The sequence below is a fragment of the Chelonia mydas genome, chromosome 9, assembly GCF_015237465.2.
Source record: "Chelonia mydas isolate rCheMyd1 chromosome 9, rCheMyd1.pri.v2, whole genome shotgun sequence".
NCBI classification, from domain to species: Eukaryota; Metazoa; Chordata; order Testudines; family Cheloniidae; genus Chelonia; species Chelonia mydas.
Window position 1 is genome coordinate 94,963,248 of NC_057855.1, and position 26,628 is coordinate 94,989,875.

A 26,628-nucleotide genomic window follows, 5' to 3' on the forward strand; every position below is an offset into this window, starting at 1 on the left:
ATCTCACTGAAATCAGTTTGAGTTCATTTTTCAGAGGCTCTTCCTCCCTTTTCTGTGCTTTTGTGTAGTGTTGTTTTTCTGATCTCTTCCTCGTAGGTCTCTCCATCCTTCCCTGGGACTTCTCTTCTTCTTACATATGAGGTATCACAATGGATTGTTCTTAGGTTCTTTGAAATAAGATTCTTGCCTCTTACATTGTTTATAAACAGTTGTGTGTATTTATGGTGTAAATTATAAAACTGCCTGTCAAGAGCTTACCTTACAAAGTAACAAGCTACCCTCTCATCTTTAATAAACCGGATGCATATGTAACCCACGCACCTCCTGGGTGTGGCGTTCTGTCCTATCTAGTGGCGCCGAGACTACTTAGAGAGAGAGAGTTAAATGAGTCTGCTCTACAGCCTTAGCTAAGAGGCAGTTGGCTTTTATCTCATGCGGTAGCGGCTCATGCTTTAAGCTCCAGAGGCCCCAGGTTCTACCCTGCCCACCAGTGACCAGGGTCTGTCAGTGCTACACATGCAAAAAAAAAATCTCCCACCTGAACAATGCTTAGTAAAATTTCTGATTTTACAAAATTCTGAAATGCATGGAAACAGGATGCTACCTCAGTTGCACAAATCTGATATCTGTTCCTCTTGCAAAATTGAAAAAAATATTTTCAGTGGCACCAAGACTGCAGCTGGCCATTGTTATATTTCTCATAACAATAGTAACGTTTATGAACTAGCTTTTTAACGAAGGGATTTGTTGATAGCTTTACATTTTTGCAGCTGTTTACAGTAACAAATTAGCGGTGATGTCACTGAGGCAGTTTAATATGCTTCTTTCCAATCCAGTGCAATCCTTATAACAAAGCTGACATTAAACGATAATGTGTTCACTTTCCCTGATAAGCAGGAAGAGATCTAACAGTGTGTTCTTTTTTTTTTTAATTCCTGATTAGAAGTTTAAGAGGGGGTCTTGTTCTATTATCCATGCAAATTGGTAGCAATGATGGTAATAAATCAGATGAGCAAGACTTAAAATAAACCACGGCAGCTGACTTGATGTACAATTGATTCCTCATGCTTTTCAAATCCCTGGATGCTTTGTGGCTTTTCATGCTGTGACAAGATTATTTCCGTTGATCTACGATACTAAATTGACTGGATTTTTTTATTAAGTTATGGACATACCTAGGACTAAAACTGCATGCCTGAAAAATGACACCAGAATGTTACAGTAATGGGAAAACTTTCAGTAGGATATTGAAGGGCCTCGATTTTAGAGTATCCACGCTGGGGCACCTTCCAATGGGGTCAATTTCAGACAGCACTCAGCATCAACCCTCTCAAAGTCAGGCTCCTTGAAACTGTGTCAGGTTGGGCACCCAATATCGTTTGTCACCTTTGGAAATTCTTATTTATATACGGTTTCCCCCGGGCCCATCTGGGCAGCTGGGAGCATGGCACAAACCGTTAATGCAGAACAATAAAGACGTAATCAAAAGCAGATAATGAAATCTGTAATAAAAAAAAAAAACCCACCACGGGTTATTGAGAGAACAGACGGGACACCTGTTAATAGTGATATTCTTCTTCTTTTGACTTTTTTAACTATAAGTGAGTCATAGGGATGTAAAATATCATTAAAAAAGTTAACCGGTTTAACAATTAAAATTATATCGTTTAACTGGTTAACTGAGGTGGCTGTGGCCGGGGCTGGGGTCCCTCTGGCTGGCCAGCCTGGTGCAGCTGGGGCTGAAGTCCCTCCGGGACGCTCGGGGACGCTGGGCTGGGGTTGCTCTGGCCGGTGTGTAGAGGGTTAATGGTTAAGGTGGGTTAATGGTAAGCCTAATGCTTACTGGTTAACCTTTTACATCCCTAGTGGGTCATGTATAGGATCTGACAGTTACCAAGCTAGAAGCCTCTCTTGGGAATCATAAGGTTGTTTGTGTTTTACGGTACGGAGGAACAAGATGAGACAAAAACTACGAGGAGTCCTTGTGGCACCTTAGAGACTAACACATTTAATCGGGCATAAGCTTTCGTGGGCTAAAACCCACTTCATCAGGTGCATGGAGTGAAAAATACAGTAAGCAGTATCTATATTACAGCACATGAAAAGATGGGAGTTGCCTTACCAAGTGTGGGGGGTAGGGGGGGTCAGTGCTAACGAAGCCAATTCAGTCAAGGTGGAAGTGTCCTATTCTCAACAGTTTTGTCTAGGATCAAGAGGCTTTAGACTGAGTCCCTTTCCTAGAAGTTGCAGTTGCTAGAATTATTTGCTGTGTTGTGTACATTCTCTGGTCTGGCCAGTGATGTACCGAACTGGAGCTGCTGTAAAGTAAATTCACAGTATGTAGAAACACAGCTCTAATTGACCCATTTATGTGCAAATTAAAACAGCTGGTGGAAGCAGTGACACCATCAAGAACCATTTTTTCACCATGGTTTCATAAAAATTGAGAACTCGGTCCAGTCAGAGGTGATTTCTTTCTTCTCTGATATGTGAGATCATTAGTAGAATAATTTGAAAGGTTTTGTGGTGTGTCCGCAAAGCCTGACACTCACTGTGATTTAATGATAGTGAGTAGAAGACTAAATGTATTGAAATATAGGGATTGATCTATCCACACTGACGTCAGTGGGAACAGGATTAGGCCCATCATCTATAATCTGGTTTCAAGTCTTCATCATTTTCAGATAGTATAATGGGGAAGAAAAATAGCTGTTAATATAATTCATGCAACTGATGCATACAGTGAGGTAGACATTGCTTATGTCAGCGCTACTCATGTTTTGTCTTGCATATAATATCCTGCTGAACTGGCTATGAAAATTAATTTTATGTGTGGGGGATTTTTTGCTCCCCTTGGAGAAACATGCTTCTGGGTTGTTCAGAATACTGTAGACTTAATATGAGTTTTAGATAAGGCCAAAGCTATGCAGCTTATAAGTAAATACAATGGGCCAGATCCCCAGTTGGAGGAGATCTAGCAGTATTGAAGTCCCCAGAGGAGGATCTGGCCCAATAGTTGTTTGAATTACTACTTAATGGGTCAGACAGCACGATCCGGACCTTAAGGCAGACTGCCAGCTTGTCAGAGCCTTCTTCACTTTCACTGGGACTCCCCATAGGTGTAAGGCCGTGTCTATGTGGATCAGATTGCAGGGTTAAGATGTTTGTCATTCCATAAAGTGCTATTTTTTCACACAGCTAATTACTTCACACTTTTTTAGTATAACTTACATCGCATATGTTATATTTTTCCAATTTAGCAGAGCCAAGGTGCTGACTTTAGGTGCTACCATAATCCAAACAACAAAGGCTCCAGCTGAGTTCTTGGCTCCGTTGTGCTATGCACTGGGGAAACACACAATGAAAGATTGTCCCTGCTTACAGTGTACATTTAAGACAAGACATAAGATGGTTTCAATGGGCAATATGAAAGAGAGGGGAAGAAGGACAAGGGTAGCACTGAGGAGATGACCTGGGTACCAGTAGCTAGGGCACAACTGGATTATTTGTGGATGACTCTTGATTTTGATTGTACCTAGAGGTTTGTTTTAGCTATACATTCTAGCATCTCGCTTCCTTCCTCATGTTCCTCATGAATTTAGCCTCATTCAGTGGTTCCCAAGCTTCTTTTTATTTTATTAATTTATTTTGCCATCTATTTTGGGGAACCTAGTAAGTGACTGTGACAAAGCAGCAGAAGTTTGTTGATGTGAGTGCTTCAAATGTCTTCAGCGAAGGTTTTTAAAAAAAAATGTAAAAGAAGCCAAGCATCTGGAGAAGCCACCAGAGACTGGCAGGGAAGGGAAAGGAGGCTAGGGGGAAGCTTAGAAACTTAGAAAACAATCAGGCCACTGACCTATAGAGTGTGTGTTGTGTTGTGTTGTTTTCCTGGAGAGAGTGACCAAGCTTTGGTCTTTAACAGTAGATCCTAGTATCTCTTCTATGCCTTTCATGAGAACCAGGTTTCTTGATTGATCAGAAATCCAGTATAATAGGTCCTCGGCCATTTGAGCTGTACAAGCTCACAATTTCCATTGATAGCTTGATGCAGGGCTCAGGTGTAGGAATCAGCATTCACTGGGAGGTCTCTCTCCATCCACCCCACTCACTGGAGCTAAAGGACGCATATAGTCTCAGATGTGGTCATTCATGACTTTTTTTGAGATGTGTGGGTGTCTTAACATTGGAGTTTATTTCTCATACAATCTGTTAAAACTTTGATCATCCATGTCCTTTGCATAATAGTCCTATTTAAACTTTTATGTAAGGAGGCCACCTTTCTGAAAACTTCTCCCTTTCACAAGCACAATTTATGCCCACAAATCTGAGTAGCTGCACTTTGATTACCTCATTAAAAGCACAAATCGAATAGATGGTGTACAGCTACTTAAAAACTGTGCCCCCAGTTGAATTACAGGTACAAAAATAGGAGTTAGAATTTAGCAAGCAGAAAGTGCACTCATGAACAAGGAAGCTATGTCTCTTGTGACCTTGATGTGGTAAATAGTCTTCAGATTGCATACTGTCTCTCAGGGAGAGACCAGGGACTTCAGGACAACATAACAAATCTAAAGTTCTCCCTAGGCTGATTGATACATGAGCAGATGGCTAGGAAGGAATCTGCTCCCATGTTCAAACAGTGAATGAGTCCTCTCAACAGGCCCGTTTGGGCTAGTGGATTTGACAAATCTGCTTCAATAGAGGTGCAACTGTCGGATGCTTGGAGAGGTGATCTGGAGCCTTGAAAGAGAAGCTACTTTCTGCAGAATCCAGAAAGCTCATGATAGTTCTGAGATCCAGCCCCTAGCCGGCTTATTTTGGTAGGACTGAGCCTTTACCAGGAAGTCAATGAATGTTACTTGAAAACACTCTAGACCCCAAACACATCTTTTTGTTTTCACTTGAAATAAAAAGCTGTCGAGGGAAACTCAGTGTTGTCAGTCTCTAATTACAGTTCTTTGGTTACAAAGTGCTCTCCTGCTGCCATCAATGCCTTTTAATATGAATATCTGACTCTAGAAGCTACGCTTCCACCAGAGGGCACCCCGCAGCGCCTACCATCCCACATTCATGCATGCAGGTAGTTATATGTGACTGCCTCGTGGGTAGTTTTTCACATAACTAGCAGTTAGGGTGCACCATTGTTTGTGTGAGTGTGTATTTTTGTGGACTGTTGGGGTGCACATGCACTCTCATGGATGCATGCAACAGGAGGGTCTGCCACTCTAGGGGCCAGCTAGCCCTGTTCAGTTATCAGACCCAGCTGGCAAGGGGTCAGGCGATGCCTATAAAGGGCCGAGAGCGCAGCTGGAGGAGATATGCAGGAGGCAGGTTGGTTACTGTGTCCGGCCCCGCTGCTAGATCAGAGAGAGAAGAGCCAGAGTTATAGGCGTCTGGGCCCACGTTGGTCAGGGGAATAGCTTTGTTTTGTGTTCCTTTGTGAGCTTTTTGTTTGAAGTAATAAACTGTGTGCAGAGGGGAAGGGCCTGAAAGAGACCTGGTGCTTAATCCTTCCTGGGCTGGGGAAACAGAGCAGCAGCCCTACAGTGTACTGCTTGTATCCTCCTTTGAAAATCTGTCGCAAGGATTATCAGCAGCGGACCTCCTTCCACACTACATACCTGTTCATGTGGCCGTGTTCAGATTACATACCTGTTCATGTGGCTGTGTTCAGATTGCGGTGCAGACCACCAGTCTCCTGAATAAAAGAGAGAGGAGGTTGCTTTTTAAGGACCTGATCCTGCATCCTTATAATCCATGAGAGCCCTGCCATAGGCTTCCATGAGCTTAAGAACAGCGTCTAATTGTGATATCCAGTTTAAGGATATGATAGCAATGAAATGACACATTGAAAGAGAAAAGGAGTACTTGTCTTTTTGCGCATACAGACTAACACGACTGCTACTCTGAAACCTGACATTGAAAGAGGTAATTTGATTTGAGGTGCCAAAATGAAAACATTAAGTTGCTTTCCAACAACAACAACAAAATGCAAGTCCTGCAAGCTCAAATTGTTTTTCATTTGATTTTTAGTATTGAAAGTTATGGGACTGTAAAAGACACCAACTGCTTTGCTTGCATTCTTAGAAGTAATTACATGTCACATGCTGTACTACTATAAAATGGATCTGTGTAAAAAATGCAAGGTACAAAATTATCAGGTGCGATGCAAAAGTTTTATTGCTAAATATATGGAAAACCTGTTTTTACAAACAATTCACTGTCCTAGATTAACAAAACAAGAAGTAATTTCTGAGCTTGACACAGATATTTTACTTTTGTGGCTGTGCCATGAGCACTGATAGGTACGTGGCTCTTTTTTTAAAAGACCCAACTTTTATTTTTAACCCTATAACCACTTTTTTGTATTTACTACCGCAGACATTATGTTTTGGTTAAGGTGAGTGCGTTGTGGGCCACATATCCTGCTTGCCTTACTCACACAAGTAGTCCCACTGATTTCAGTAGGACTCATGTGAGTAAGTAGAGTAGTATTTGGATTTTATGCGGAGATAATTACAGTGCAACATATTGCATTAATTGCTAGAATGTAGACCGAAATTTAAATAAAACAAAAATCTTCAGTCATATTTGAAATTTGGCAGTTCAAGTAGAAAAACTTTGAAGAGCAACATGAAACCAGGATGTTCATATACAAACTATACTTTTATTTATGAGAATCTAATTTCCATGGCGGCTGATAGATCTATCCTTTCTGAATAGGTGCAACAATATGACTAGGGCCCTACCAAATTCACGGTCCATTTTGGTCAATTTCACAGTCAGAGGATTTTTACATTTCATTATTTCAGCTATTTAAATCTGAAATTTCACAGTGTTGTAATTGTAGGGGTCCTGATCCAAAAAGGAGTTGGGGGGGGGGTCGCAAGATTATTGCAGGGGGGGTTGCAGTACTGCTGCCCTTACTTCGACGCTGCTGCTGGCTGCGGCGCTGCCTTCAGAGCTGGGCAGCTGGTGAGTGGCGGCTGCCGGTCAGGAGCCCAGCTCTGAAGGCAGCGCTCTCACCACCAGCAGTGCAGAAGTAAGGATGGCAGGTATGGTATTGTCACCCTGACTTCTGCAGAGCTGGGCCCTCAGTCAGCAGCCGACACTCTCTGGCTGCCTAGCTGAAGGCAGCAGTGCAGAAGTAAGGGTCACATGGTATAGTATAGTGTTGCCACCCTTACTTCTGTGCTGTTTCTGGTGGGATGCTGCCTTCAGAGCTGGGCGCCCGGTTAACAGCCACCACGCTCCGGCCGCCTAGCTCTGAAGGCAGCGCAGAAGTAAGGGTGGCAATACTGTCACTCCCCTAAAATAACCTTGCAACCCCCCTGCAACTTCCTTTTGTGCCAGGACCCCCAATCTGAGAAACTCTGGTCTCCCCCACTAAATCTTAATAGTATAGGGCAGGGTGGGCAAACTATGGCCCGGGGGCTTTATGGCCTCCAGACGTTTTAATCCAGCCCTTGAGCTCCTGCCGGGCAGCGGGATCCCAGGCTTGCCCCACTCTGGCACTCCAGCTGGGGAGCAGAGTCAGGGGCTTGCCCCACTCTGCACGGCTCCTGGTAGCAGCAGCCTGTCCTCCCTCCAGCTCCTACATGTAGGGGCAGCCAGGAGGCTCTGCATGCTGACCCCCGCCCCAAGCGCTGCCTCTGCAGCTCCTATTAGCCATGAACTGTGGCCAATGGGAGCTGCAGGGGCGGCACCTGCGGACAGGGCAGCATGCAGAGCCTAGCTGCTTCTCCGTGTAGGAGCTGGAGGCGGGACATGCTGCTGCTTCCGGGAGCTGCTTGAGGTAAGCGCCGCCCAGAGCCTGCACCTCTGACCCTTTCCTGAACCCCAATCCCCTTCCCCAGCCCTGATCTCCCTCCTGCCCTCCAAACCCCTCCATCCCAGCCCGGAGCACCTTCCTGCCCTCCTGCACCCCCAACCCCTCATCCCTAGCCCCAGCCCAGAGCCCTCTCTCACATCCTGAAATCCTCATTTCTGGCCCCACTCCAGAGCCCACACCCCCAGCCAGAGTCCTCACCGCCTCCTGCACCCCAACCCCCAATTTTGTGAGCATTCATGGCCTGCCATACAATTTCCATATCCAGATGTGGCCTCAGGCCAAAAAGTTTGCCCACTCCTGGTATAGGGTAAAAGCACACAAAAGACCAGATTTCACAGGGGGAGAACAGATTTCACGGTCTGTGATGTGTTTTTCATGGCCGTGAATTTGGTAGGGCCTTAAATGTGACAAACAACCTATTCAACTACAGTTTGAATGCCTTACATTTCCATTGGCCAAATACCATATTCTACCATCAGTTTGTAAGCAGAAGTACTCATTGATTTTAATGAGGAGTTCTGCCTAAAAGCTGCTGGCATGATATGGCCATCGGCTTGGAGTCTTCCTTTTTATTTGTTTTAGGGCCTATAATAGGGTGACTGTCTCGAAGACCCTGAATTAGCATTCAGGGTTCCTCTGAGCCATCTTGATCTCAGGTGCTTGACTCCTGCGAGAAGATGAAAGGTAATTTCTGCTGATTCAGAGTGGCTGGTGCATGTTGTTAACTCCAATCAGGATATAAAAGGGGTCGCTGTGAGACAAAGAAAAGCAGGAGATGGGACAGAAGCAGGCCTGCTGGGAAAGCCTAGGAACAACCCAACTGGGGGGATAGAGCTTCAGCTGAGGGTTACGTTTTGTTGTTCACGTCGTCAATAAATCCAGACTGAAGGCAGGGTGCAGGTTTGGACTATAAACTGTTCTGTTCAGAGCAGGAATCTTACCTAGGCCATGTCTACGCTACCACTGTCCCACTGTAGCACTGGACTGTAGATGCTTCCTACATTGACAGAGTTTTTGTGCCAATGCAGGTAATCCACCTCTCCAACAGGCGCTAGCTAAGTCAGTGGAAGAATTCTTCCATCAGCCTAGCCATGGCTACATCAGGGTTTGGATCAGCCTCAGTACGGCGATGATCAGGGTGTGAAATTTTTCACAGCCCTGAGGAACCTTGCTAGGTTGATCTAATTTTTAAGTGTAGACCAGGCCCTACTTACAGAGCCCTGTTGTGTGGGTGACCTGAGATGTCTTTTTCTCATGTCAGGCTGCCCTAACCGCCAGTGATCACAGAATTTCCCAGTGGAAGCAGGACCTAGAGTAGGTCTGGATAAGGTGAGAGCATCTGAGTGCTGTCAAGGGGCTATGAGCCACCCCTGTTTGCACTCATAAAGTGCATTATACAGTGTTGCCATTTAGGTTTTGTGAAAACGCAGTTTTGCTGTGAAGCAATTGAACTTGCTTGAAGAGAGTGAAGCCGAAGAAGGGGTCGAGTGAGAACCTGCAGCAAAGCATGGAAATGACCACATTGAACAGCTTCCCCATATTCTTGTCTTGCTCTTGACTTCAGTCGGGCTGTCCATGTGAGTATAAGCACTCACCAATGTAAGGGATACATTATCTAGTCCTATAAGTTTTGAGAAACAATGTAAATTTGTTCTTTCTAATCTATGCAAACAATATGGACAGTCCCATACTAGTATATATTACAGTAAAAATATATATTACACTTGTTCTGTAATAGGAATCAGATGCAAGCATCACACTATTCTCTTGACCCCACAACTTAACCATGGTTGTTTTATTAGATTTTAAAACTGCATAACACCAGAGGTGCGCCCATCCTAAGCTCTACATTCCCTAACATAATTTGGGTTCACAAAAAAATATACAAGATAAAATACCTATATCTCAGCAGCAAAATAAACCCACACAGCAAACAACTTTCAGCTCACTCTCTCCAGAGGCCAAAGCTCACTGAAGTCCAAGAAAAGACTCCAGCTGACTTCAATGGACTTTGGAGGTCTGAGAGAAAAGATGGACTTTATTTTTTCCTGCTCTTAATAGTCCAAATGTCCCGCCCTGCTCTTGAGGTTTTAGCATCTTGGTCCAAGTTTTCCTCTTGTCTTCTGAGACTCCTTTTGTCTTTGGAGTACCTGAAAGAAAACGCTGAGAAACAGGAAATTATGGACTGGCATTATGAAGCTGAAATAATGTTGATAGGAAAATGTGTTGCCTACTGAACAGGAAAGCTGCAGTGTAGCATCCGGAGCAACTACCGGTATCCTGTGTGTGGAAGAAAGGAACGGCTGTGAAGACCTCTAGTACCTGCTGTGGGTCTGGTTTAACATAAGTAACGTGCCTCATTTCTTAGTGGGCATTATTGGGAAGGTGAATGGAAGGTTAAGTTGTGAATAGGGGCTTGACAAACGGTATGCTGGGCTCAGGATATCTGTGGTTGCTAAGATAAGCAGCAACACCCTGATGCTATGGACAGCGAACAAGATAAACCTGGAATGTAAAAATCTGGCTCCATGTGAAAGTACCGGGACAGAGCATGCTGTACAAGGACTGGTTCCTCGCAAAGTCACCAAGCCAATCAAAAAATGCGTGGTGCAATGTAATGTGGAAAGGTATATAAAGGAAGCAGTTTTCGATGTAATTTTGGGTGTGCTGTGGTTCGCGCTATACACAGCACCTACGCTTGAGTCTGATCGGCTCAGCGTCGTTTTGCTGTATGCCAAATAAAGGAACCTGAGTGACGAAATCCAGAGTCGAGCTGAATGTTGTGTGACCCGGAGAACTGAATGAAGTGTTCTCCCAGGACTCAACGGGGCGCTCTGGATAAGCCGAGCAGCAAAGGTCTTGGAGGGAATCCCAATACTTGTTTTTAAATTATGAAGAATTACAGTTTTTTAGCTGGACAAGCTACTAAAGAAACCTTGGGTTTTAGAAGATGTAGGAAGTCCCTACAGATAGCCCAAATATTTCATGATCTACTATTGCAGTATTCAAATTAAAATGTGCAACACTGGTTGCATTACAAGAACACAGAGAATGTTTTATTTGCATTTGCCTTTTTCTCAAATGTACTTTTTTTAGCAGAAAATATGCACTATTTTAACTCTTATCTATCATTTTCCATGTAGTTCATTAATTCATTCATTAATAAAGCTGAATTTATATACAGTGATGATAGCTTGCAGGCTTTCTTAATTGCCTTTCATTTTCACTGCAAGATAAAGGCTAATGTTTTTCTTATGTTGCCATAGCTAAATCCTCTCTCACCAATATATTCCTGTATGTAAATCACCTGGCTAATTTTATCTTGCAGTCATTAGAGGAAAATAAGCTCCAGAACCCTTTCTTTCGTAGGAACCATGTAGTCTGAAATATTTCAAATAGGCAAATGGCTTAGAGTATTTCAAATACGTCCTTTCTTGTTTATTTAAAACACTAATTTCTACTGGAAATTGTCTCCTCGCTATTTTATTTTTCAAAGTCTCCATATCTACTAGAATTATACAAATTCACATGGTAGCCTCAAAGTACAGGAGATTTTTTTTTAAAGGCACAGTACAGATCCATCATCCAGTACCCACGGGTTGGTGGGATAGGTCTGGGTAATGCGGTTGCCATGGATGCCGTTGGTGCTCTGGCTCCTATGGGTTGGGAGGATCATTCCATTGCTCTTGATCCCTGCAGAGACCCACTGCACAGGGCCTGTTGACCCCGGCTTTGCACAAGGGCCCAGGATTTAGTCCAGAGTCCGTTAATGTCATTTTCCTGCAGCGATTGCAGTATTGAATAAGAATGTAAACACTCATGTTTGTAAGCTGGGTAAAACTCCCCCATGTTGACGTGTTTCCATTGTTCTTTGCGGTCCGTTTCTTGGACCCGGATTCTGTGCCATGAAGCAGCCACTTTACATCGGCGATGCAGAGGAAAGGGTCCCTAAAGCCAGTTTAGGGGAGAGTCCTCCAGTGATACAGAACGGGCATACCAGCTCCTACACCACCTGCTTCCTTGTTGCCAGGGATGTAGCCAAAGCAAAGGAGGCCTGTCTGTGGCTTCATTAGGCCTGACCGATCCCTGGATGCCACATCAGGTGGCATAACTTAGAGCTTTCTTGAAAGGGCCTGCAAGCTATCACCGGCATTTGTCTTTAAATCTCAAAATCTTGTTAGATTTCATCTGCTGCCTTAGTAGAAGGAAAGCGCCCTCCAAACATTTCCTCTGGTGCTGGCTGCTGGAGAGATCAGGAGTCCCAGGGGCTCAAGAAGGGATTTTCCACTGAGATGAATGGGAAGCTATTGGAACACACTCGCTTTGGTCCCCGTGAGATCTCACTTTGCTTAGTAACTGGTGCTATCGCACCATGGATGAGAAAGTTAAATGTTGCCTCATTGAGCTTGCCTGAGGGTTTCCCTCTTATTTATCTTTCTAAAACAGTAAGTGATACAGGGATTCAAAGTACTGTTTCTTCGTATTTTCAAAGATATTTAAAAATCTGTCTCTCACCAAGGTGATCCTTTTTTAAATACCCCCTTGAGCTTGTTCTAAATAAGGATACAATGGTAGCTACTCTCCCACACAATCCAATTTAAACCAAAATTTGGGGGGTTCAGCATTTACTTGGTATTGACTGTGTGCCAAACATACAGGAATTAACTGTGTTGCTGTTCTTTTATTAAATATGACAAAGAACTCAATTTATTGTTAAGCTGGTGTGGGAATTTCCTAGGGTTAGGCTTTAGAAAGTATAGAAGCAAGGATTCTTATCACTTGAAAATGAAGTCATTCAAATCCAAGAGTTACAATTTTGATGTCTATCACTGTTTGGGAGAGCTCCACTTCAGATTAACTACAGAGTATTTGGAATATTATATGCCAGAAAAGAGAGAGAATGTGCACTGAATTCCTCTCTCCATCAGTGTTATGCCCCTCTCTGGATATTTGAAAGAAATGTGGATCAGAAAGAAATGTCTAAATATCTACTTAGTGTGTGAGGAGGCAAAGGGTGTGAATGGAATCCTTGTTAACAAAACACAATACATTATACAATGCGCATTTCCTACAGCTGAGTCCTGAGGGCAGCTGTTGTGGTGTGTGTTGCTTGTGTTCAGGAGGTGGATCTGGTTGATTTGTGATCACTGAAGAAGCAATTTATAGAGACCTGTAAATGCAGTTTCATGTCCCTAGTGGGGCATATGGCTATGGTATAATACAGCACAGTTCCATGGATGGAACACTGGACTGGGAGTCAAGCTCCTGGGTTCTGTTGCCAGCTCTGGCACTGAACTGCTGTGTGACCTTGGGAAAATCCCTTCACTTCATTGTGCCCCTGTGTCCTCATCTATACAGTGATGATAGTTTCCTTTTGTTGATCTTTTAAGGAATAGTGGCTGAAAAGAGCTCTATCCAAGCAGTCAAGTATTATTTGTTGAAACCTAGACATCAGGCGTAAGAGTCAAGTGGTTGCCCTTAAAACTTGTCACATTTTCCTCAGATAAATAGATATTTACTTCAGTATTTACTGTATTCACAATACTCTGGGGGAGTATGACAAATACCGAAGTAATTTTCTGGAAGTCCCAAACTCTGGTCCATGCTCTACAAAGCATTTGCTGGTGGCCAAAAGAGAGGTAGCTGCTCATGTGGTGTGGTCTCCTAGTGTCCAGCTGCTAAATCGCCATGATAGAAGCTAAATCTACATGAAATACTCTCCAAATGTTACTGTTTCAGGTAAGCAATTAACGTAGTTGCCACATCGAGGCTGTCTGGATCACCTTCCCTCCAGTTCACAAAGGCGATGGACCACATTCTTCATATTGGGATACAGTTAAGATGTGATCTAAGGCAACTGGCACGTTTCAGAGGGTAAAAAACGTATATGCTTTTCTGCACATGGTAGCAAAGAATTCTGGGGTGAAGAGATTACTAAAAGAGGAATTGCTAACCAGTATAAATCTTAGCACTTTTCCTTTGTTAATGTTCAGTGTCTCAACATTGACGTGTTTGCTCTTTGGAGCCGACTGAGATGTATGGCAAGTCAATGGACTATGATAGCCAAGAAAAAAGCCAAAGACATTCCGTTAGAAGCCAAATATTGTGATTGCATTCTGAGTTTTCCTGAATTGGCCTGCTTGTGACTTTAGCATTGCTGTAGGAAAAACAGTCTTCAGGCGAGTTCATTTGTGGCTCTCACCAGCAGGCAATAGAAATGGGACACCTATGCTGAGACTTGAATGCAGCACAGTAAAGTTGAGGAGTGGGGGAAAGGGAATGTATTTTAATGTTTTATCAGTGGTAAATGAATGGTCTCTTGCTGTCACCCTGCCTTCAGTTTTGACTCTAGAGGGATTCCTGTGCCCTGTTTGGAGTGGGACGATGGTTTGTATTTCTGTTGTTTTCTGCAGTTCCAGTGCTGGTGCATGTCACAGTGATAACTGGTCTATTTCCAGTTGGGCACTTGAAAAAACCTTAATTAAATTTGTATTTAAGAAGAAAACGTGAGCTGTATGACTTCGTCATGCTAAGCTGTGTGCAAATATATTTTCTCCTGAGCAGTTAGAAAATAGCAGACACTATAGTGGTTAGAAATCCAATGATTTTTATCACGGCAAAGGAATGCTGAGCGCTTTTGATTCAGTGAATTTGCTTGTAACCTATGTTAATCATATGAGGAAAAATTGTGAAGTAGTTTAAAATATTATGAATACCCTGCAGTGTAAGCTTTACACTGACTACAGAAGCACGCTAGGTGGAAAATGTGCTAATTCTAAAAATGCCAGGGTCTGGAAATGTAGCAAACGTTTGCCTGCAGTTTATTAAAATTCCTATTCATTTCTCTCTTTCTAAGTACGCTGTTGCTAAATTAGCTGCTGTACTGTTATTGAGAAGCTAGTTGTCACAACATTATTTCTTTGAATACAACCAAAATGCAAATATTAATTTTGTCGTCTCAAAAGTGCTTTTCCATTTACCCTCTGCAAAATATTTTTCTTCCTGTAAGCCTCCCAGATAGGATGGTAAGCTGTGGAAATCTTCACTGGCAGAGCAATAATGCGCACAAGCCACCTGGCTCAAGGCCATTGGATAGCAAAGTCTGCTATCACTACTTTCTCAGTCCCAGTGTTAGAATGCACTTTGTCGCTGTCGAGAAATCTGACTTATCAACAGCTGCAGTGAAACTGGTAGTTGCTGCTGTACCCGCTACTTAGTGACTACGGGCATGGCAAGTCTTCCCTTGCTTTTAATAGACCTCCTGCCTTGGAAGCTCTGATTCTGCAAGTGGTGTTGGGGCAGGTAAGGAGCTTACTACGCTAATAAAAATCTGGGTGCAAGAGTAGTTATGCAGTAACTGTGTCTGACTAGAAGGGGTTGTTTTGAAGCTGCAGACCTTTCTGGTATATGACAAGTGCTGAATACAATATTGAGTATTTCATGAGCCTGCAAAAGAAGAGGGAATTAAATTAGAATTTTTGATAAAACAGGTCTAGGCAATGAACTACTGTTACGGTACTGGGGGAATTTTTGGGGAGGAGGGGGAGAAAACATCTGGAGAAACAAAAGCCACATTGTCATTATTTTGAGTTGTTTCAGAGTAGCAGCTGTGTTCGTCTGTATTCGCAAAAAGAAAAGGAGGACTTGTGGCACCTTAGAGACTAACAAATTTATTTGAGCATAAGCTTTCATAAACATTGTACACTGAGTTCCCCAGATAGTTTACTTTTCTGTAATGGATTGCTTTACAGCTCGGGAGGGGGGAATCTGATAGAAAGCATCCTAAAAATTATCCATGGTGAAAATGGAAGAGCAAATCTGCAAGACAGACTTTCATAGTTCTAGTGGTGTGTGTGTCAAATGGACTTCATTATATGATCAGTGCTAATTTTGAGCCCATACGGTTGGCTTTAGTAGTCATAAGAACCCTTTTTAACTAGTGATTGACAAGTATGGAAATGGTCGAGCCATTTCCGTACCCAGGGATCACGCAGTAGCCTGACTGGGTCCAGAAGCTAATCTCAGGTGCGCAGCATATGGAACCGGATGCCTCTAAAACCCGCTTCCATAATACAGAGTGAAACTGATTTTTTTCAAGATACCTGTTGACCAGGACCACGCGGCAGGAAATTAGAATCTAATCCTGGATCACCATCAACAGTCAATTTTGGGGGGGGGCATTGGGGGATGTCCTTCATTTAGGGGCGAGAACCTTGTAATTTTTCAAAAGTGTCGATCCACCTTTATACCACTTACCAGTCACATGGGGAGCATGCATGGTCCGTGCACGCCATGTGATTTATGAAAGCCCCCTGTGCAGCGTGACTGAGAAGGGTCTGCAGGATCATGATTAGTTTTCACATGTACCAAACCACAAAAGCATTCATAAGCTTTACAGAGAGCCCCCACAGACCTCTACCTTTTAACAACTGGAGCCTTTGATAGGGATCACTGCATGTCGATACGCTGCATGGATAATAAAAATCACGTTGCATATTTAGGCGTAGGGATTTTCTCTTGAGTGGTTAGCTCCCCCTCCCAGCTCTGTTGTGCAGTGCAGTTGTGTGCTAGTTTAGGGGTTCACAACCTTTTTCTTTCTAAGGCCCCCCCAACAGACTATAAAAAGTCAAGGCCCAGCTGTGCCACAATAACTGGTTTTCTGCATATAAAAGCCAGGGCCGGCGATAGGAGGTAGCAAGCAGGACAATTGCCTGGGGCCCCATGCCACAGGGGTTCCCATGAAGCTACATTGCTCAGGGTTTGGTTCCAGCCCCGGGTGGTGGGGCTCAGGGCCCTGGGCTTCAGCGCCATGCAGTGGGGCTTTGGCTTTCTACCCTGGGCCCCAGCGAGTCTAATGCTGGCCTTGCTTGGCAGCCTCCCTGAAACCTGCTTGTGGCCCCGCCAGGGGGCCCTGGGCCCCTGGTTAAGAACTACTGTGCATGTTTATATCCACCTGCTCATCCTAGAGATGGCTGGCTTCCAGTTGTGTAGCGTCTGATCCTCCTGCATTGAAATTGATAGCAAAACTTCATTGATTTAAATGGATGCGGGGGGGGGGGGGGGCAGAGGGATAGCTCAGTGGTTTGAGCATTGGCCTGCTAAACCCAGGGTTGTGAGTTCAATCCTTGAGGGGGCCATTTAGGGATCTGGGGCAAAAACTGGGGATTGGTCCTGCTTTGAGCAGGAGGTTGGACTAGATGAGGTCCCTTCCAACCCTGATATTCTATGATTCATTGATGAGAAAGGAAAGGCTAATACTTCATTTAGCTTTTTGGAATGAAAGACAGTATGCATCATGGTTATTTTATTTTTATGCACACTTTTATTCTCTTTGCTGTGCGTGAACACATCCCTGCTGCATATCATGTCAGTAACCAGGTTTTCCGTCACTGGAAGGCAGTTACTTAAATTCGCTCCTGTACAGTTCATGTGCTGATTTCTCTCATCAGAAGTGAATCTGAGATTTCTGTATAATGCAGGCCTCTCATTGTTTGTAACACTTCTAATGAGCGAGCCAGTGTTTGATTATCAACATCATTTTCTGTCCCATCAGTTTTAGTAATGAATACATGCCAAAAAGCTTACGCCCACTCACTGCATGAAAGCCAGAGACCGCTTACTGCTGGACCACCAAAGCATCACCGCAGCCTTAGCAACCATCACTCAGACTTCCATCACCTTTTTAATTAGACTTGAAAACCTGTGAATTAAATATGTGTATTAATAATTTGTTAGTGCTAAATAAATAATTATGATGGGGGATGGGGGCAATAGCCAAGATGTAACCATTCTGGATTTTTTAATTGTTCTGAACTGTGCTTGTGTCTGGCTGTATTATTTTTTGAATGTTTATCAGACTCTTAGCTTGACTGCTGGACACTGCATGATACCTGACAAGCTTTTCATTTGGTGTATTAAATAAGAGGAGGAAAGATTAATGTAGAATGAGAGAATTGTAGATGCAATGTTGATTAAAGAGTTGTTAGATTTCACTTGCAGACAGCCTGAATAAAATGCTATTTGTAGAGTGGAGATTAATGAAGAATAAAAAGAGCTTGTGAGAGGATGGAGTATAATCTGCTGGTAAGGTCATGGTTTTTCATATCTTTGATCCTTCAGGACTCATAAGGTGAAGCTTGCAAGTTTCCTGAGCATCTTTGGGTAGTGACTGGACATGTTCAACTCCCGTTGACTTGGTGGGAGTGAATGGGCGGTGAGAGCACTTGGCACCTTGCTGGGTTGGATCCTGTATCTGTAACAAGCTGTCGAAGTTATACGCAGACAAGGGAGCATGGTTTTCTTGCCAGACAGACAGGCTGAGGGGAAATCTGCATGATGATCTACTCCACAATAACTAACTTAGCTGGCTAATAGGTGGCCCGCTGGTCTGCAGATGCCGAGTAATTTAGTAATTGCTGTGCTTTTGCCCTCTATGTTAAATCCCAGATGCAATCTCCAGTGCTCATAACTCGGCGGGGTGTTGGGGAACTGTGTGGATCAAGGGGTCTTGCTATCCTGCCACCCTCCTGCTAGAGTGGTGTGCATGCCTTCTGAGCCCCCAGCTGCCAAAGCGGAGAGTGTGCACAGCAGAGCTGTAGAGACGGGAATGGCCAACTGACATCATGTTGTGAGGTCTGTGTCTGTTGGGCTGTGATGATGCACCATCCCTATGCAACGGTAGGATGCTGCTCTACAATTATTTTGTGATCTAGAGCTCTTCCCAGCCCTGCTGGTGAAGTGCATCTCCAGGTCTCTGAAGCTGAGAACGACTGCCTGCCTTCCACCGTCATCTGTGTAGATTAACAGCTTCCGTGCAACTTTTTTTTTTAACTCCATTCTGATCCATAAATACAATAATTCTGAAGTATTCTTTCAAGAGTACATGAGCCTCGGGAGACGGGGGCCTATTTAAGCAAAAATCTGATTGTACAGGACTAAATAAACCATTAAAAGTATCCATTTATGCTGCATCAGACTTTGCAGAAGCTAGATTTAGACTGACATCCTCTTAAAGGAATCTCTGGGAAAGGAAAGTACTTGTTAAATTCCTAAAAATCTTGTGCATAGAGGGACAAAGTTAACATATTGCAAGGATGATAGGTTCGGGGAGGGGGGTTGGGTTTTTTTATCATTTTAAAGATATTACATCATTCAGCCATGCCCCCAATTTTCAACAATTCCTTGTGAAATTACTTCCTCTAAGAGGAATATCTGAAAGCCAGTTTAGGAGAAGATATTGGCTGAAAGAACTGGTGGCTGAAAGAAGTGTCTGTTTAAAGAAGTTTAAACTATGTTCATTCAACTATTTAAACAAAACCTCTGAACTTCACTTGTTCAGGTTTCCATTCTGGGGATTGGTCATGTCATTCAGAGCCTTTCACCTCTGTGACGACTGCCATTGAAATCCAACCCAGGTCAGTACTGACCAACATCCATTATCATCTGACCTCTATGTGGCTTTAATGATCGTTGGTCTGTTGCCAGCTTATACCAGACAGTTGTCTCCGTCTTTGCTACCTCTGTCAATTATCTGAGAAGAAGCCAAACTGAATAGGCCCGGAGATCAGTCTGCCTTTTCACTCCGAGATGTTGCTCCTCTGGAACAAGGTTAAAGCACATTGTTGGGGCAATGTGTGAACTGCCGCTAACTCTGCTGTGAGTGTTCTGTTGAAGAGATGTCTCCTCCCAGTTCAGTCATTTTGGCTGCTTTTTCAAGCTCTACATTGACTTAATTTCTCTTGTGTATATATTTATTTTCCCTTCCTCTTTTTCCCCTTCTCTAATGCACAGCCTTCTACCCAAATTGCAGTGTAAACTTTCACAACCGGAGATCCTAGAAACTATGATGTGACAGCCAAGTGGTTAATTATAAATGAAAGAAAAACCCCTGTTCAAGTGATTCAGATTTGTCCGATAGCCTGTACGATCATGCTTCAGTTAACTCTGTCACAATGTATTTTCCTTGGTTTGCAGCATCCGCAATGTTCTGCTCTTGTTCATTGTTCTTGACACAAAATTTTTGTTGTAAAGCTTTGAAGTGCTCAGAAAGGATAAAGAGGAGGAAACAGTCCTTTAATCTTAATTGTGGTGGTTGGGTCAGATCCACATGTACTAATTGATGGAGAACATCAGCTGGAAAAAGAAAACTGATTACAGAGGCCATCTGATCACTAAACATCATATAATTGTGTTGAATGCTGTGCCCTCTAACTCGAGACCAGAAGTTCAATAGTTTGAGGACAAGGAACACACATGCAAGGAAAACAGATGCTATCTTTGGATTGAGAGCATAGATGTAAGTGGTACAGCAGTCCATATTGTGATTGAATTGGTTTGTTAAATATGTAGTAATTGCTATCTCAGAAAAGACCAGTGGGCCAGCTAGTCCAGTAGCCTGTCTCTGACGCCGGCCAGTAACATCTGTTTCAGAGGAATATGCGGGAAAGCCACTTTCGGGCAGTTACACAAGGTGGAGCTGGGTGGGAAATGATTTTTCTGTGCTGCAACATTTTTTGAGATTTGAAAAATTTTCCAGTTGGGACAAAACCAAGATCTGCCTACATTTTCCATGGCTGGGGGTACAGACCCTCCCCAGAATGGCCAATAAGCATGGCGTTTAGAGTTCAAGTCTCTGCTTTTCCTGGTTCAGAGCAGCAGTTTGAACCTGGGTCTCCCACTTCCCAGGGCGAGTGCCCTAGCCGCTGGGCTTTCGGCTAATCTGGGGAGGTTCTGTCTTTTTGTCCAGAAATTCCATCCTGGCCCTGAGGAACTCTCCCAAGGTTTGTCAAAATGGACCCTTTCCTGTGATGAGCTTCTGTCTTAGCACATTGGCATTTTCTGACCCACCCCCCCCCCCCCCAAAAAAAAAAGGTGAGAAAAATTCGTGACCAGCTCTAAAATTTACCTGCCCATAGCAAAAGTTTCCTCCTAACTTCCGCTGGTTAGTGGTCGGCTTATATCCAGAAGCACAGGGGTTTACAAACATTCCAAACTTTTTTTTTTAATTTGATCCTTTATAGGGTAACTGGATGCTCTCATCATTCATATAAATGAGCAATCCTAAACTCTTGGCCTCACTGCTACAGTATTTTATTCTATTTATGAATATTGGGCTGTAGTTACACTGCATTCAGCTCTGATATACTCTATGCCTAATCTCTCTGTTTCCCAGACCTGCAAAACTTTACTCCCTTGAGTAATCCTTGTTCATGCTGGCATTCTTGTGGACTTCAGCTGGAGTTCTTTCCTGAGTAGTGTGCAGGCTAAGCCCTCTGACCCTATTTTGTCACTGTCCATTTTAATGGCTTATTGGGGGAAAAATAAGACTAGTTTTTAAGTTTTATGTGACTACGTTCAAGATGAAATCCTCTATAGATTTATAATGGTATGTAAGAGATCGCAGGGTTTGCTCGTATTGATAGCTTCTTCCCACAGGAACTGTATGTTGTACACAATGCATCTGATTTTCCATTGGTCTGATGCAGACCTACCTGAAATGAATGTTTTGTCTTCACTTTATTACTTCATTTGTTACTTGTCATAAAAGTGGAGGCAAGAAGGTCAGTGTCTGTATTGAAGATGGAGAGGACTGGTCCATTTTGATGAGACTGAATGTTTTTATGTCTATGAACTAAACTCTGGAAGAAATTGCTGTCCGACATCCTATGAAACTGCCATCTGAAGACCCATTCTGAATAATGGGGCCAAACACTGTGGCACATCAATTGTTGTAGTCTGGAGAAACTTAGAGGAAAGTTAAGGCCAGTAAGCTATTCACTCCATCCTTTCATGTAGCATGAACTCATGGCCATCCCTTACAAGAACCGTGACACAAAAAGTAGAAATGTTTGCTTCTCTGGCTGATCTCTGTCTTTCTCTGGCTTTATTTCCCTTTCCACTACACTCTTTCTAGTGGAAGAGCCCCGGAAAGCATTGATTTTTTTTTTGCAATGCCACTAAAACTATTTAGGATTGAGTTATTCATAACAGTTCATTGGCTTTGCTGTCTATGCTACAGTGTGAGCAACTTACGTAAAGTGTAGGTATGGTGAGAGAGGTTACTAAGTAAAAAGTTATCATCTTATACAGCAGATGTGCCCTTTTAAGGCATAGAGGGCAGTATGAAGCTGTGGACAGAGGGAAGTATGGAGCTGCACCACCTGCAGGGGAAACTTGAGGAAGGATTATGCCTCTTCTCAGTGTACTCGGATCGTGCTCCCTGCCTGCCTTCCCCACCTTCCCCTGTTCCTTTTGGTGTGGTGTACTACTTGGTTCCTTTCCCCCTCCAAAATGTTCCTGCACAAGGGACAGTCTGTTTGGCCATGTTATTTCAGAAACAGATCTGGTGTCTTTATTGACTCAAATTACGTTAGCTTCTGTCAGCTGTGTGGGGTCTGCAATGGTGCAGAAGGGCAAACTGGATTCTCTTCCGGCTTATGCACCTTCCACTGGGGTATTAATCAAGTTCAGTTGTAGATTCTTTCAGATTCCAGGATGAGTCTGTACTGCTGGCAATCAAAAAAGGCTTGTTCCTTATGTGTACACTGAGTAGATTTGACAAAGCCATTGATATCTGGTTCTCCACTATGTCAGTTCTAGAGTTATTTTTACCACACTAACAGAAGCCTTAATTGTACCATATATTTCTGAATACCTGCAAATCCAGATCTACTCATACTATACTTAGCTACTCTTGCTGGGAGCACATAAGTACATGTGAATAATGTTGCTGTACCCCACCATTATTTAACTTTTGTGTTGGCCTGAAGATCACTCACCACTACCTCTATGGCTATACTCCAGTGTGATCTTATCTCTACATACGGTTGCCCAAGTTTAAAACAGTGTGTGCAAAATCTACTAGGTAGAGCCTGTGGGCATTAAAATGCCTCTTGCAACTTGATGGAACTGAAATATAAAGCAGAGGCCCTCGATCTGTGGGTCTGAGACAAAGAATGGAATCTCAGGAGCCAAAGGCAGCATGTAGAAAACACAATCTCTTTTCCTTTTTTACCCATTACAGCCAAGTTCAAAAGCCCCCACTGATCACATCTCGTTTAATGGTATTGAGCAGTTCCCTAGCACTTTCCATCTGAGAATCTCAAAGTGTCCTACAAGTACACATGAGCTAACCCCGACAACATCCCAGTGGGATAGGGAAGTATTATCATCCTCACTTTATAGAAGCTGAAGCTCGGAGAGGTTAATGGATTTGTAGAAAGTCATGCAAGAAGTGGGTGTTAGAGCCAAGAATAGAACCCTCGCTTCTTGCAAGCTTCCTCTCCACTGCCCCATCAGCATGACGCAACACTGCTCTGGAGAAAACAAATAAAGGGGCGTGAGGGAACACATTAATTCATGGTCTGTGGTGATGGTAGTAGGATGAACAGCACCCACTCCCAATTCATGGCCCATAGCTCTCCAAAGGACTATCAGATGTTAAGTATAGTACTGAGATAAGTAGGATTTTACTTGTAGTAAACTATGTATGTAATGGAAAATGCACTCATTGTCTTACTAGGGAGTATTCCGGATAGGCCGCCTCTGAAGTGCCAGTATTCCATGGAATGCTGACTCTCCCAAGAATGCTGTCAGCACACAGGATTTGCAGTGATGGTTAACAGTTAAAAAAGTGACATTCTTTAGAGGTGAAAGGCTCTGTACACTGTGACTGTTCCCTGAGCTCTCCAATTTCCACTCAGTAAACCTTTGCAGGGGTTGTTGAAGTTAATTCTGAAGTTAATGGTTAATTCTGACAAGTTTTCCGGTTGCTCTCTCTGATCACATTCAGACCAGTATCTGACATGGTTTTAGCACCCTAGCATTGTCTTGTTTTATTCTTGTACTTCCCCCATGTGAATTTGCCTGTGAGACTGTGCCTGGAAGGAAGTCAGGACCCATAAAGCAAGATGCTCTGCAGGACAGTGGTCTGCACTGGTAGTTCTGTTTCCAGTTTTTTCCTGGTGTTTCTCCCCCCCCCCCCCCGCCCCGATCATTCAGCTGCATCAGACACTATAAACTATGCCTAATGAATGAGAGTCAAAGAAAAAGAGGACAAATAGTGAAGTAAGAAGCATCCTCTCTTGGTTTTCCTTCTACTTCTCTGGTCATTCTGTCAGTGTCTTCGTCCCACTCCCATTTGCCTTAGTGTCCCATAAAGCTCTGACCTTCACTGCCACCTCTCTCTCTCTCTCTCTGCTCTTGCTGTGGGTGATCTTCTCTGCTCACTGTAGCTTCCACTAATATCTCTACACCAATGACTCAAATGTATTTCCCCACTCCTGGCCTTTCTCTTTCCTGCCAATCTCAGCTTGTCTCATTGATAGCTCCTCATGGATGTCTCGCCATCAGTTTTAAATGAGCGTGGCCTACACTGAACTTCGTGGGCTCAGCGCTGTCCTGTGATAATTCCCTTTTGTGCTGCTCCACATACATATGCAGTTAAATTCAGTCTGGCCATATGTGGTAGTGCACACTAGCAAAGCAACAAACATGGCTGTACTAGTGTTGGGCTGTACAGTGGAGGATTGCTGCCATCATCTTTGCTCCCCTGAAAACCTGGAAAGATGCTAGACTATGGGTCCTCCTCATCTGGCAGTGTTAATACACTTACGCTCCCATAGCGTTGAATGACTTCCATGCAAGCCCCCTGTGGAGATTACTCCTACTTTACTTGGAATTCACAGGATTGCTCCTAGCCAAAAAAATACGAGCATATTCCTTTTGCAGTATAGCAAATGGGCCTGCTTGGGGCGGTACGGAACGTTGTTTGTTAGCATCTGCTAGAATTTGGTCCATACAGGGACGTGTGTGATATGTCTTCTACATTTTTCAATATTCTACAGATGACACTAATCTCTCTCGTGTAATGCCACAGCATTTGCTAAAAACACACCGCAGCATTCTCTGATTCCTGCGACAGAAATGAGAATGGAAGTATTACGGAATTCCAGGGGACCCTAGTTATGTTCTGCAGCAGGTTTTTTTATTTTTTTTTATTGCTCCTTGAATTGTAATTGGGTGCACTTTTTTCCCTCCCGGGCACGCTTGTTGTTCTTTTTACTGAAGGTGAGCTTGCAAATATCTAATGTCTTGAAGGGAATTCAACTGTTTGCTGTGTGTCAAATGTCTTGTTTGCAGTCATATTGGGGCTTAACACGTGGCTGACATTGCATGACTGAAGGTCCCAGCCAGCTGACCTTTAGTCAGCGTTCTATAAATAAATCCTTTCCAATGCTGGCTCTTTCAGCAGCAGGTGGGACTATGCAATGGGTCTTCATTACCTCTTGGCACTTTCTCAGTGAAGCGTGAAAAGAACTAGAAATGATTTCAAAATCTATTCTTTAATAATGTTCTCTACTTATTAGTGAAAGTGGTTTCCAAAGCCTGCATTTTGCCCTGAAACTTTTTTGTAAAGAACAAAATATTTAAATACAAAAAATGGTTTAAAGCATTATACTATTTCAAAAAAGGCAATGCTATGACTTAACGACAGAGACACTCTTTAGTACTGGTCAGCCTGATCTTCAAATTTATTGGTTCTGATGGTACATGGTTTTTTGGAAATTTTATCTTGAATATAACAACAAATTGGAGCCATGTTACAAGTCCAGCCTGTCTGCTTTTTACACAGTACAAGTCAATGAGGCAAAGTATGAAGCAAATAGTAAAAATATAAATATCATTAGAATAAGTATGTCTTAACAAATGCATGCAATTATATTATGTACTGTGTAAATTTTAGATCTTCAGAAAACAGGTTAGTCTGCATAAATATTTTCTCAATACCGAATTTGTTTAGATAGGAGAAAAACTTTATATTTAGAAGGAGAAAAAAAGCTAAGTGATGGAACAGAGTAAAACGGGCTAGACACGCAAATAACAGAAATATAGGACAGTAGGAGGCTCTGTAGGAACTTGGTTATTCTAAAGTAGATCTCATTCAGATTGCATTTTACATTAGCAAGCTCATCCATTTAACTGCAACGGGGGAGGGGAGTGTGAATTTTAATGCATTGATCTAAATGGTGCATTTTCAGATGGACAAATTCTTCTTTTCATAACCATCAGTTGTCACCTAAGCAGTAGGGATGGGCTGGATCAGAAATACTTTGTTCCCCTAGTTCAGCAAAGCATTTAAGCACAGGATGCATGGGTGATCTGTTGGAATGCTGGCACTTCGAAGCTAAGTCTTGCTTGGGTGCTTCTCAGATGGGTTCTACAGAAGGTGTTTCTTTCTAGATTGTACGCTTGTGTGGCAAGGTATGTCTCTTTGTATTTAGCAAGACCCTGGCTGCTGGGCAAAATCCAGGAGGGGCTGTTAATGAGGCAAACACAGATTTCTTTTTGGACACTGTCATAAATATAAAGAGAAGATTTAACACCTTTCTGTAAACAGTGCTATAAAATCCCTCCTGGCCAGAGGCAAAAACCCTTTCACCTGTAAAGGGTTAAGAAGCTAAGATAACCTCGCTGGCACCTGACCAAAATGACCAAAGAGGAGACAAGATACTTTTAAAGCTGGACGGGGTGGCGGGGAACAAAGGGTCGATCTGTCTGTCTGTCTGTCTGTGACGCTTTTGCCAGGAACAGATCAGGAATGAAGCTCAGAACTCCTGTAAAAAAGTTAGTAAGTAATCTAGCTAGAAATGCGTTAGATTTCCTTTTGTTTAATGGCTGGTAAAATAGGCTGTGCTGAATGGAATGTAGATTCCTGTTTTTGTGTCTTTTTGTAACTCAAGCTTTTGCCTAGAGGGATTCTCTGTTTTGAATCGGATTACCCTGTAAGGTATTTACCA

General features: G+C 43.1%; 1 protein-coding gene across 6 annotated transcripts in view; it reads left to right on the forward strand.

The window, feature by feature from the left end:
* FGF13 (fibroblast growth factor 13) overlaps positions 1–26,628 on the forward strand; it is a 336,830-nt gene that overhangs the window by 103,806 nt on the left and 206,396 nt on the right. The window contains exon 1 of one of the 6 annotated variants that reach the window (XM_037909139.2): positions 14,975–15,133. The exons of the other annotated variants lie outside the window; for them this stretch is intronic. The gene's annotated coding sequence lies outside the window, so the exon portion shown is untranslated. Of the gene's footprint in view, positions 1–14,974; positions 15,134–26,628 lie in introns of those variants that run through there. 6 annotated transcript variants of the gene reach the window in all.